This window comes from Pan troglodytes, chromosome 18, assembly GCF_028858775.2.
Source record: "Pan troglodytes isolate AG18354 chromosome 18, NHGRI_mPanTro3-v2.0_pri, whole genome shotgun sequence".
Classification (NCBI taxonomy): domain Eukaryota; kingdom Metazoa; phylum Chordata; class Mammalia; order Primates; family Hominidae; genus Pan; species Pan troglodytes.
The window spans coordinates 73668374-73678161 of NC_072416.2; positions in this window are offsets into that span (position 1 = coordinate 73668374).

Genomic DNA, 9788 nt, shown 5'->3' on the forward strand with positions numbered 1-9788 from the left:
AAATATTTAAATTTCAACTGACATGGACACAAACAATGGTCACCAAGTCCCTAAACAGGTTGTGGGAGCCCCTTGAGGCGTTCATCCAGCGCTCTTTCGGAGAAATCTCTATTTCAGTTTATCCCTATACGTCAGTTATTGAAAAACAACAATCGCAAAAACAAGTTGACCTTTTTGTGTTCCTTGAGCCCAGTCGCAAAGGGCCCTCGTGACTGGGCCTCATGCTAGACAACATGTTACAAAAAGATCTAGGGTACCAGACCACGCCAAAAAGCTTCATGAGATCTCTCCTCGTCTGTGCACTGACGAGTGGCCGGCTCTGGAGCCCAGGCCGTTGCTTCCCAGTCTGGAGGTGAATCCTCCATAGTCTGGTGAGTGTAAATATATATATATGTCTTTTTCCTTCTCCTCTTCCCATTGCAATTTGCTTATTATATCAATCTGCTTATTATATTAATTTGCTTATTATAATATCTGCATTGCCATTTACGTGGGATAAAGCTTGCTTACCCTTAAAGGTACTGTGTGTGTGCCTTTTCTTCTCCCCTAGCGCGTCTCCCGCACAGAACAAACACCTGCTTTTGTGTCATCTGTTAACCCCAGTGTGGTTCCTACTGAAGTCCAGTCAGTCACAAGCCTGGCCGTGGTCCTGGACCTGGTCCTGGGCTGAGATCAAAGCCAGGTGCTTTTGCCCCCAGATTTTCTGTTGCTTCCACTATGCTCCCATGCAAGACAGACACGGAAACACAAATCCCCTGGCTCTTCCACGGACAGAGTGGAATTACTACAAAGCTCTGATGCACTTCGTTAACCCTGTGTTGGGTACAGCTCAGCCGCGAGTTTTACAGGAATATATGGTCCTCCCCAAAGATCACTGGCTTATTGCTTAATTGAATGCCTACACCCCCCCCACCGCCCCCAACCAATATTTCGAACATGATAGAAGGACTTTTTAAAAAAATCTATGGTCCACAGCCAATTTCTTCATCAAATGGCCGTGAATGGCTGGGCACGGTGGCTCACGCCTGTAATCCCAACACTTTGGGAGGCCAAGGTGGGCGGATCACCTGAGGTCAGGAGTTCAAGACCAGCCTGGCCAACATGGTGAACCCTCATCCCTACTAAAAGTACAAAAATTAGCCAGATATGGTGGCGGGCGCCTGTAATCCCAGCTACTCTGGAGGCTGAGGCAGGAGAATCACTTGAACCCGGGAGGCGCAGATTACAGTGAGCGGAGATCACACATTGGACTCCAGCCTGGGTGACAGCAAGACTCCATCTCAAACAACAACAACAACAACAACAACAAAAAGGTCCTGAGTGGCTGAGCACAGTGGCTCATGCCTGTAGGTCCAGCTACTCGGGAGGCCTGGGCAGGAGGAAGGCTTGAGCCCAGGAGGCTGCAGTGAGCCATGAATGCACCACTGCACTCCAGGCTGGGAGACAGAAGGAGACCTTGTCTCTAAAAAAATAAATACAAAATATTTAAATATAAGTAAATTTGTTAAAGGGTCAGTAAAGTGACATTTAAGCGGAAAGACATGATAAGCTTTGTGATTTGGAAAAGTCACTCTAATGACAGCATGTCAGTAGTGTAAACCAAAATGTATCTGAGACAAGTCTCAATCAACTTAGAAATTTATTTTGCCAAGGTTAAGGACATGCCTGTGACACAGCCTCAGGAGGTCCTGATGACATACGCCCAAGGTGGACAGGGTATAACTTGAGTTTATACATTTAGGGAGACATAAGACATCAATCAATACGTGTAAGATGTACATTGGTTCAGTACTGAAAGATGAGACAAGTGGAGGTGGGGTGGGGCTTCCAGACCACAGAATTGGCAGATTCAGAGATTTTTCCAATTGGCAACTGGTTATTATCTAAAGACCTGGAATCAATAGAAAGGAATGTGTGGGTTTGTGGGCAGGGCACAGTGGCTCACGCCTGTAATCCCAACACTTTGGGAGGCCAAGGCAGGCAGATCACTTGAGGTCAGGAGTTCAAGACCAGCCTGGCCAACATGGTGAAACCCTGTCTCTACCAAAAATATGTATTAAAAAAAAACACATTAGCTGCATCTGGCGGTGTCCACCTGTAATCCCAGCTACTTGGGAGGCTGAGGCAGGAGAATTGCTTTAACCCGGGAGGCAGCAGCTGCAGTGAGCCGAGATCATGCCACTGCACTTCAGCCTGGGTGACAAAGTGAGACTCCATCTCAAAAAAAAACAAAAACAAAAAACAATAAGGGGTTGTGGAGTCCAATGTTTTATCATGCAAATGAAGCCTCCAGGCTTCAGAGAGAACAGATTGTAAATGTTTCTTATCAGACTTTAAGAGTCTGTTCTATTAATATCAGTCTTAAGATCTATGTGTTGATGCTAATACTGGTCAGCTGGGTCTGAATTCCAAAAAGAGGAGGGTATAATGAGTTATGTCTGACTCCCCACTTCCCATGATGGCCAGACTAGTTTTTCAGGTTAACTTTGGAATGCCCTTGGCTGAGACAAGGGTTCCATTCAGATGGTTGGGAGCTTAGAATTTTATTTTTGGTTTACAGTATACCAGGATAGGGTCATTGAGTGAGGGGTGAGGAAAAACAGAAGTCAGGGAGACCAGTCAAGAGGCTGTTGAGGCTGGGTGAAGTGGCTCATCTTAGCACTTTTGTCAGAGGTGTTTGAACCAAAGCAACTCCATCTCGAATAGGGGCGGAGTAAAATAAGGCTGGGACCTACCAGGCTGTCTTCCCAGGAGGTTAGGCATTCTTAGTCACAGTATGAGCTAGAAGGATAGCACAAGATACAGGTCACAGAGACCCTGTGGATAAAACAGGATGCAGTTAAAAAGAAGCCAGCCAAGGCCGGGCATGGTGGCTCATGCCTGAAACCCTGTCTCTACTAAAAATACAAAAATTAGCTGGGCATGGTGGCGGGCACCTGTAGGCTCAGCTACTCTGGAGGCTGAGGAGGGAGAATCAGTTGAACCCGGGAGGCGGAGGTTGTAGTGAGCCGAGATCACGCCATTGCACTCCAGCCTGGGTGATAAGAACGAAACTCTGTCTCAGAGAAAAAAAAAAAAAAGAAAGAAAAACGAAAAAAAGCCAGTCAAAAGCCACCAAAACCAAGATGGCCTTGAGTGTGACCTCTGGTCGTCCTCACTGCTCATGATCTGCTCATTGTAATGCATTGGCATGCTAAAAGATACTCCCACTGGTGCCATGACAATTTACAAATGCCACGGCAATGTCCGGAAGTTACCCTATATAGTCTAAAAAGGGGAGGGACCCTCAGTTCTGGGGAAATCTCTGCCCCTTTCCTGGAAAAGTCAGGAATAATCTACCCTTTGTTTAGCATATGGATCAAAAAATAACTATAAGTTTACTCAGTCGAGTAGCCCATACTGCTGCTCTGTCTATGGAGTAGCCATTTGTTTTTACTCTGTGGACTTGCCCCAAATTCTCTCCTGTGTTGAGAGCCAGGAACCCTTTCTTGGGGTCTGGATTGGGACCCCTTTCCAGTAACACTTTGGGATGCCAAGACAGGAGGATTGCTTGAGCCCAAGAGTTAGAGGTTGCAGTAAGCAGTGACTGCACTACTGCACTCTAGCCTGGGTGACAGAGCGAGAGCGAGACTGTCTGAAGAAAGGGGAAAAAAAAAAAAAGCCCTGAAGGATCACATTGCAGTGTCAGGAGATGGCGTGAGGTTTGTGCTGGGTGGAGTCCAGTAGTTACTCCCACTACTTTGAAAGCAACCTCGAAGTGGCTTTTAGATAAAGAGAACAGCTGACATCCTAACATCACAGACTTAATAGAGAGGTCAAGACTGCCCATTTGGGAAAACCATCCTAGGGTCCTTACTACAGTCCAAGATGACAACGTCATCAGCCACAAAATGCTTTTGAAATATCAGGTTCAATACTACTTGTTCTTGATTAAAAGCTTTTCTGGGGTGGCAATGTAGTTTGTTGTTGTTGTTGTTTTTATACAGGGTCTCCCTCTGTCTACCTCCTGGGCTCGAGTACTTGTCCTGCCTCAGCCTCCTGAATAGCTGAGGCCACTATTCCTGGCTAATTTTTAAAAAAATTTTTGGCTGAGGCAGGACAATCACTTGAACCCGGGAGGTAGAGGTTGCAGTGAGCTGAGATCGTGCCACTGCACTCCAGCCTAGGCGCTTCCATCTAAAAAAAAATTTTGTTTTTAAGTGACAAAGTCTTGTCATGTTGCCCAGGCTGGTCTCCAACTCCTGGGCTCAAGTATTCTTCTGCCTTGACCCCCCAAAGTGCTGGGATTACGGGTGTGAGCCACTGTATCTGGCCTCAACATAGGTTTTTGTTCGTTTTTGTTTTTTTGGTGGAGATGGGATTTCGCCATGTTGCCCAGGCTAGCAGGTTGATCTCATATTCTGGGGCTTAAGAGATCCACCTGCCTCGGCCTCCTGAAGTGCTGGGACCACCACACACAGCCTCAACATAGTTCTTAAATACAGCAATTGTTAAGGTTAAATCTATGGTTTGATTCTGACACACTATATCTATGCTTTAAGTGGATGACTTTCTTTTTTTGAGAGAGAGAGTTTCACTGTTGTTGCCCAGGCTGGAGTGCAATGGTGTGATCTCGGCTCACTGCAACCTCAGCCTCCCAGGTTCAAGCGATTCTCCTCTCTCAGCCTCCCGAGTAGCTCGGATTACAGGCACCTGCCACCACGCCCAGCTAATTTTTTGTATTTTTAGTAGAGATGGGGTTTCACCATGTTGGCCAGGCTGGTCTCAAACTCCTGACCTCATGATTCGCCCACCTCGGCCTCCCAAAGTACTGGGATTACAAACGTGTGAGCCACCATGCCCAGCCGACTTTCATTTATTTATATAACCACAGGGGTCTTCTAGAATAGATGGATCTAGGGTCGACTCCTGAGAGTCACTGTCCTGTGAGGAAGGAAGTGTTTGCCTCCAAAGCTCCTTCTTTCAATGGAAGGAAACAGATACTGTACCAAAGTCACTCCTGAAACAGAAGGAGGTGACTACTAAGAATTTAGGTGTACCAAGTGCTTCAGCCTTCCCTGAGATGCCATGAACTTTGCAAACGTATTTAGTAATAATGGATACTATTTACTCTTTGCTTCCATGGTTTGAGAAAGCTAGTTTTGTAGTTTTATTTCAATTCTTTAAGAGAAAGTATAGATTTAAAAATGTTAAAGATCTGTGTATATGTGTCATTTCCATACACCCATGACTGATAACTAACTTCTCAGTTTCCACTTCCACAATGTTCTTGTTTTTCATACAATTGATTTCTGAGGACAAAAAGAGTCATCCTCTTAAAACTGCACTTTTTTTTTTTTTTTTTGAGATGGAGTCTTCTTCTGTAGCCCAGGCTGGAGTGCAGTGGGGCGATCTCGGCTCACTGCAACCTCCGCCTCCCGGGTTCAAGCGATTCTCCTGCCTCAGCCTCCTGAGTAGCTGGGATTACAGGCGCTCACCACCACGCCTGGTGAATTTTTTTTTTTTTTTGTATTTTTAGTAGAGACGGGGTTTCACCTTATTGGTCAGGCTGGTCTCGAACTCCTGACCTCGTGATCCGCCTGCCTTGGCCTCCTAAAGTGCTGGGATTACAGGCGTGAGCCACCGCACCTGGCCACATTTTTTTTTTTCTTGAGATGGAGTCTCACCCTGTCGCTCAGGCTGGAGTGCAGTGACACTATCTTGGCTCACTGCAACCTCCACCTCCTGGGCTCAGGCGATTCTCATGCCTGCAGCCTCCTGAGTAGCTGGGACCACAGGTGCGTGCCACCATGCCTGGCTAATTTTTGTATTTTCAGTAAAGACGGGGTTTCACCATGTTGGCCAGTCTGGTCTAGAACTCCTGGCCTGAGGTGATCCACCTGCCTCGGCCTCCCAGAGTGCTGGGATTATAGGCATGAGCCGCTGCACCCAGCCCCAAATTGCACATTTTAATCATGTTCTTCTCTCCTTTATAGGAGCTCTTATTCAGGGTCTCCTGAATTAGGTTAGAACTTCTGAATGTTTGCTTCAAAGCTTTCCAACATTTTATTTACTTATCTATACTGCTTTTCTGTTCCCTCTTCCAACCCCAGCCTTTGTTTTTATCTGGAAAGGAAAAGTTTACCCATTGAAAATGTACCCTTCTCTCTACAACAGAAGATTCACATTCTCTGTGAAGTCTTCCTTGCTAATTCTCACTTGGCTTTGTGCTGGCCCCTATTGCCCTAGCAATGCCTCAGTATCCATGTTCACATACCTCTCCAACATTTGAAATTCATTCTCTGTGTTTTATAGATTTGTTAATGTGTAATTACGTTGCATATATTCATTATCCTATTTCTCCTGCTGACTTACGTCCTCAACTAACCACTCCCTCAAGGAAGGCATCCAGTGTCCTTAGAACATTCCATAGCTAAATACAATGACCCAATATGTAAAGAAGGTGGTACATATCATCAAGATGGATGAAATAAGTCAATTAGAATGGTGAACTGGGAAAAGACACCAAGAAAGTAGGTAAGGATGGAAGACCAAAATGCATTGCACATCATTGAGACCATCAAAAGACATGTCTATGAATTGGTGTGCAGTGAAATTTTCCCCTAAGAAGTCTTCTCAGCTCTTTCACATGCAAGACAATATACATATATTTTGGACTAGGATGCAATGACCAGCTCTGTAAAGGGAAGCAGGGGTGTTGAGTCCAATTTCTAACTCCTCCACTGGTTCACTGACTAGGAGATGGTGAACAACCATCTTCATTCTTCAGTGTTTAATTCTATTTGTAAAATAGGTATTTTCTTTTTTTGAGACGGAGTTTCGCTCTTGTTGCCCAGGCTGGAGTGGAGTGGCGCGATCTCAGCTCACTGCAACCTCTGCCTCCTAAGTAAAAGCAATTCTCCTGTCTCAGCCTCCCAAGTAGCTGCGATTACAGGCATGTGCCACCATACCTGGCTAATTGTTTTGTATTTAGCAGAGACGGGGTTTCAACACGTTAGTCAGGCTGGTCATGAACTCCTGACTTCAGGTGATCCACCTGCCTCGGCCTCCCAAAGTGCTGGGATTACAGGCATATGCCACTGCACCCGGCCAAGTATTTTCATTTTTAAACTCACTGTCTACCTAATCTTACCCAGTTTAATAGCTTGAAATATTTCTCTCTAAATTTGAGACTCATAGCATCATTCACCAACTCTACATCTTCACTTGGGTATGTCCCTTGGACATCTCATATTTAGTATCTCAAAAACCAAACTCTTGTTTTTCACTCCCCAAGCTGGCTCCACCCTATTTCAGTAAATGGCAATTCCATCCTTCCAAAAACCTTGATTTTGATCTGTCCCTCATGTCTTACATCCAATCTATCAGCAAATGTTACCAGTTTTACCTTCAAAATATATCCAGAATACAACTGCTTCCCATCACCTCTGTAGACCCCACCTTGGCCAAAGCCAACATCATCTTTCACCAGGATTATCACAATAGTGTCTCAACTATTTCCCTGCTTCCACCCTCAGCGCCTACAGTCTACTAAGCTAGCCTTTTGAAAAGGAAAGGCAGATTGTGTTACATCTCTGCTTAAACCCCTACACTGACTTCTCATCTCATTCTAAATAAAATCCAAAGCTCTTTGCATGGAATTCAAAGCTCAACACAGTTTTGTTCTAGATATCTTTGAATTTGTCTCATAACACACTCTCCTCTCTCATTTATTCAGCTCCAGCCACAGGGGTTCCCTAGAATATGCCAGGCACTTTATCTAATTAGCATTCCATCCCACCACACTCTCTAGTCACCTACTGTGCTTTATTTTTCGAAACAGCACCTATCATTACCTAACATACTTATTTTTTGTCTTATCCCACTAGAATATGTCAGGGGGACAAGACTATCTCATGCTACCACCCATGAGAATAGGGATGTCATCTGTCTTCTTCACTGGTTTTCCCCAGCACCTAGCACAGAGCTCTTGTATGTAACAATAATTTCTAAGTAGGAAATTCAAAGGATTTTTTCCACTTCATTAAAAACAAACAAACAGATGCAGTGGCTCACACCTGTAATCCTAGCACTTTGGGAGGCCGAGGCGGGCAAATCACTTACTTGAGGTGAGAAGTTCAAGACCAGCCTGGCGAACATGACAAAACCCCATCTCTACCAAAAATACAAAAATTAGCTGGGTGTGGTGGTGTGTCCCTGTAGTCCCAGCTACTCGGGAGGCTGAGGCAGCAGAATCGCTTGAACCCAGGAGGCAGACTGCAGTAAGCCAAGATTGTGCCACTGAACTCCAGCCTAGGTGACAGAGAAAGACCCTGTCTCCAAAAAACAAAAACAAAAGCAAAGAAACAAAAAAACCTATTCTAGTTGCTCAGACACACAGTCTTAAAATAACAAAAATACTTATAGAATGAAGCTAGATTCCACAGCATTGATCAGGAATTTCCAGTGTAGGAAATGATGAACTACCACATTGAAACATACAGGCTTTACAGGTGCATCAGAATCACAAGCACGTGGCAGGGTTCATGTGCCCAATTAAGTGAATATTCTTGCTACATGTTCAGCAGCTTATAAACAGATGGTGACCCAGACCAGACTGCCTTGATGAGTCTGCTTGGAAAAAAGGCATTACATCACTGATTGGAGAACCTCAAAGCATATGTCCGGGCAGGTGACACACACACAGCTCAGGCTGTGATTGCTAAACCACTCCCACAGCCAAATAAGGAAACCCATCTCATGACCAGCTCTCAGGGGAATTCTCCGAGTCTGACAGTCACCTCTAACTCCTCTGCCAGTTAAAATTAAGGGGTCTGTGATCAGTGATGTTACACTCCTCAAATGTGCATTTTTTTTTTGAGGCGGAGTCTTGCTCTGTTGCCCAGGCTGGAGTGCAGTGGTGTGATCTCGGCTCACTGCCACCTCCACCTCCCTGGTTCAAACGATTCTCCTGCCTCAGCCTCCCGAGGAGCTGGGACTACAGGCGCCCACTACCATGCCTGGCTAATTTTTGTATTTTTAGTAGAGACGGGGTTTCACCATGTTGGCCAGGCTGGTCTTCAACTCCTGACCTCAGGTGATCCACCCGCGTCGGCCTCCCAAAGTGTTGGGATTACAGGCGTGAGCCACCGTACCCCGCCTCAAATGTGCATTTGTGATACATTTTCGTAAATGTTTATTCAAATATTTATTCACGAATAAAGGAAGAAAACGGGATTTGTTTACATTCAATTTGTAGGTCCAAGACAACCTATTACGGCTGTCCCTAATACGGACCTCCGGGTTGTCCTCAGTGCCGCTTCCAACAGTGTCCTCAAACACCCGCCCCTCCCATACTGAGCCCCCAACCTGTCACCACTCCGAGCAATACTCCCCAAACTGTCAACGCCCTAAACAGCTCCCTTGTTATCGCCAAGCACTAGAAAGCCCTCCTTATGTCATTCTTACCCCTAAAGACCGTTCTTGTCACCAATTCCCCAGACTTCCCCTACGAACCGCTCTAAGAGCCCTCAGCTATCAGCCACACCTCCAAACAGCCCTCAGTAAGAGCCCTACACTATCAGCCAGACGTTTTCCGCCACCAACGCTCCCGAGACCCCACTCCTGTCACCAGTTCCCCGAACATTCCTGCGAGCAATGTCGCAGATACTGCTCACAGACGTCTCCATAACCAACTTCTTCGCCACCGCAGCCTAGGAGCCCCCAAAGGGGTCCTCCGCGGCCCCGCCCCTTTACGTGCGACCCCGCCCCTTGGCATGGCGCCCTGACAAATGGCGCCGGAAGCCCCG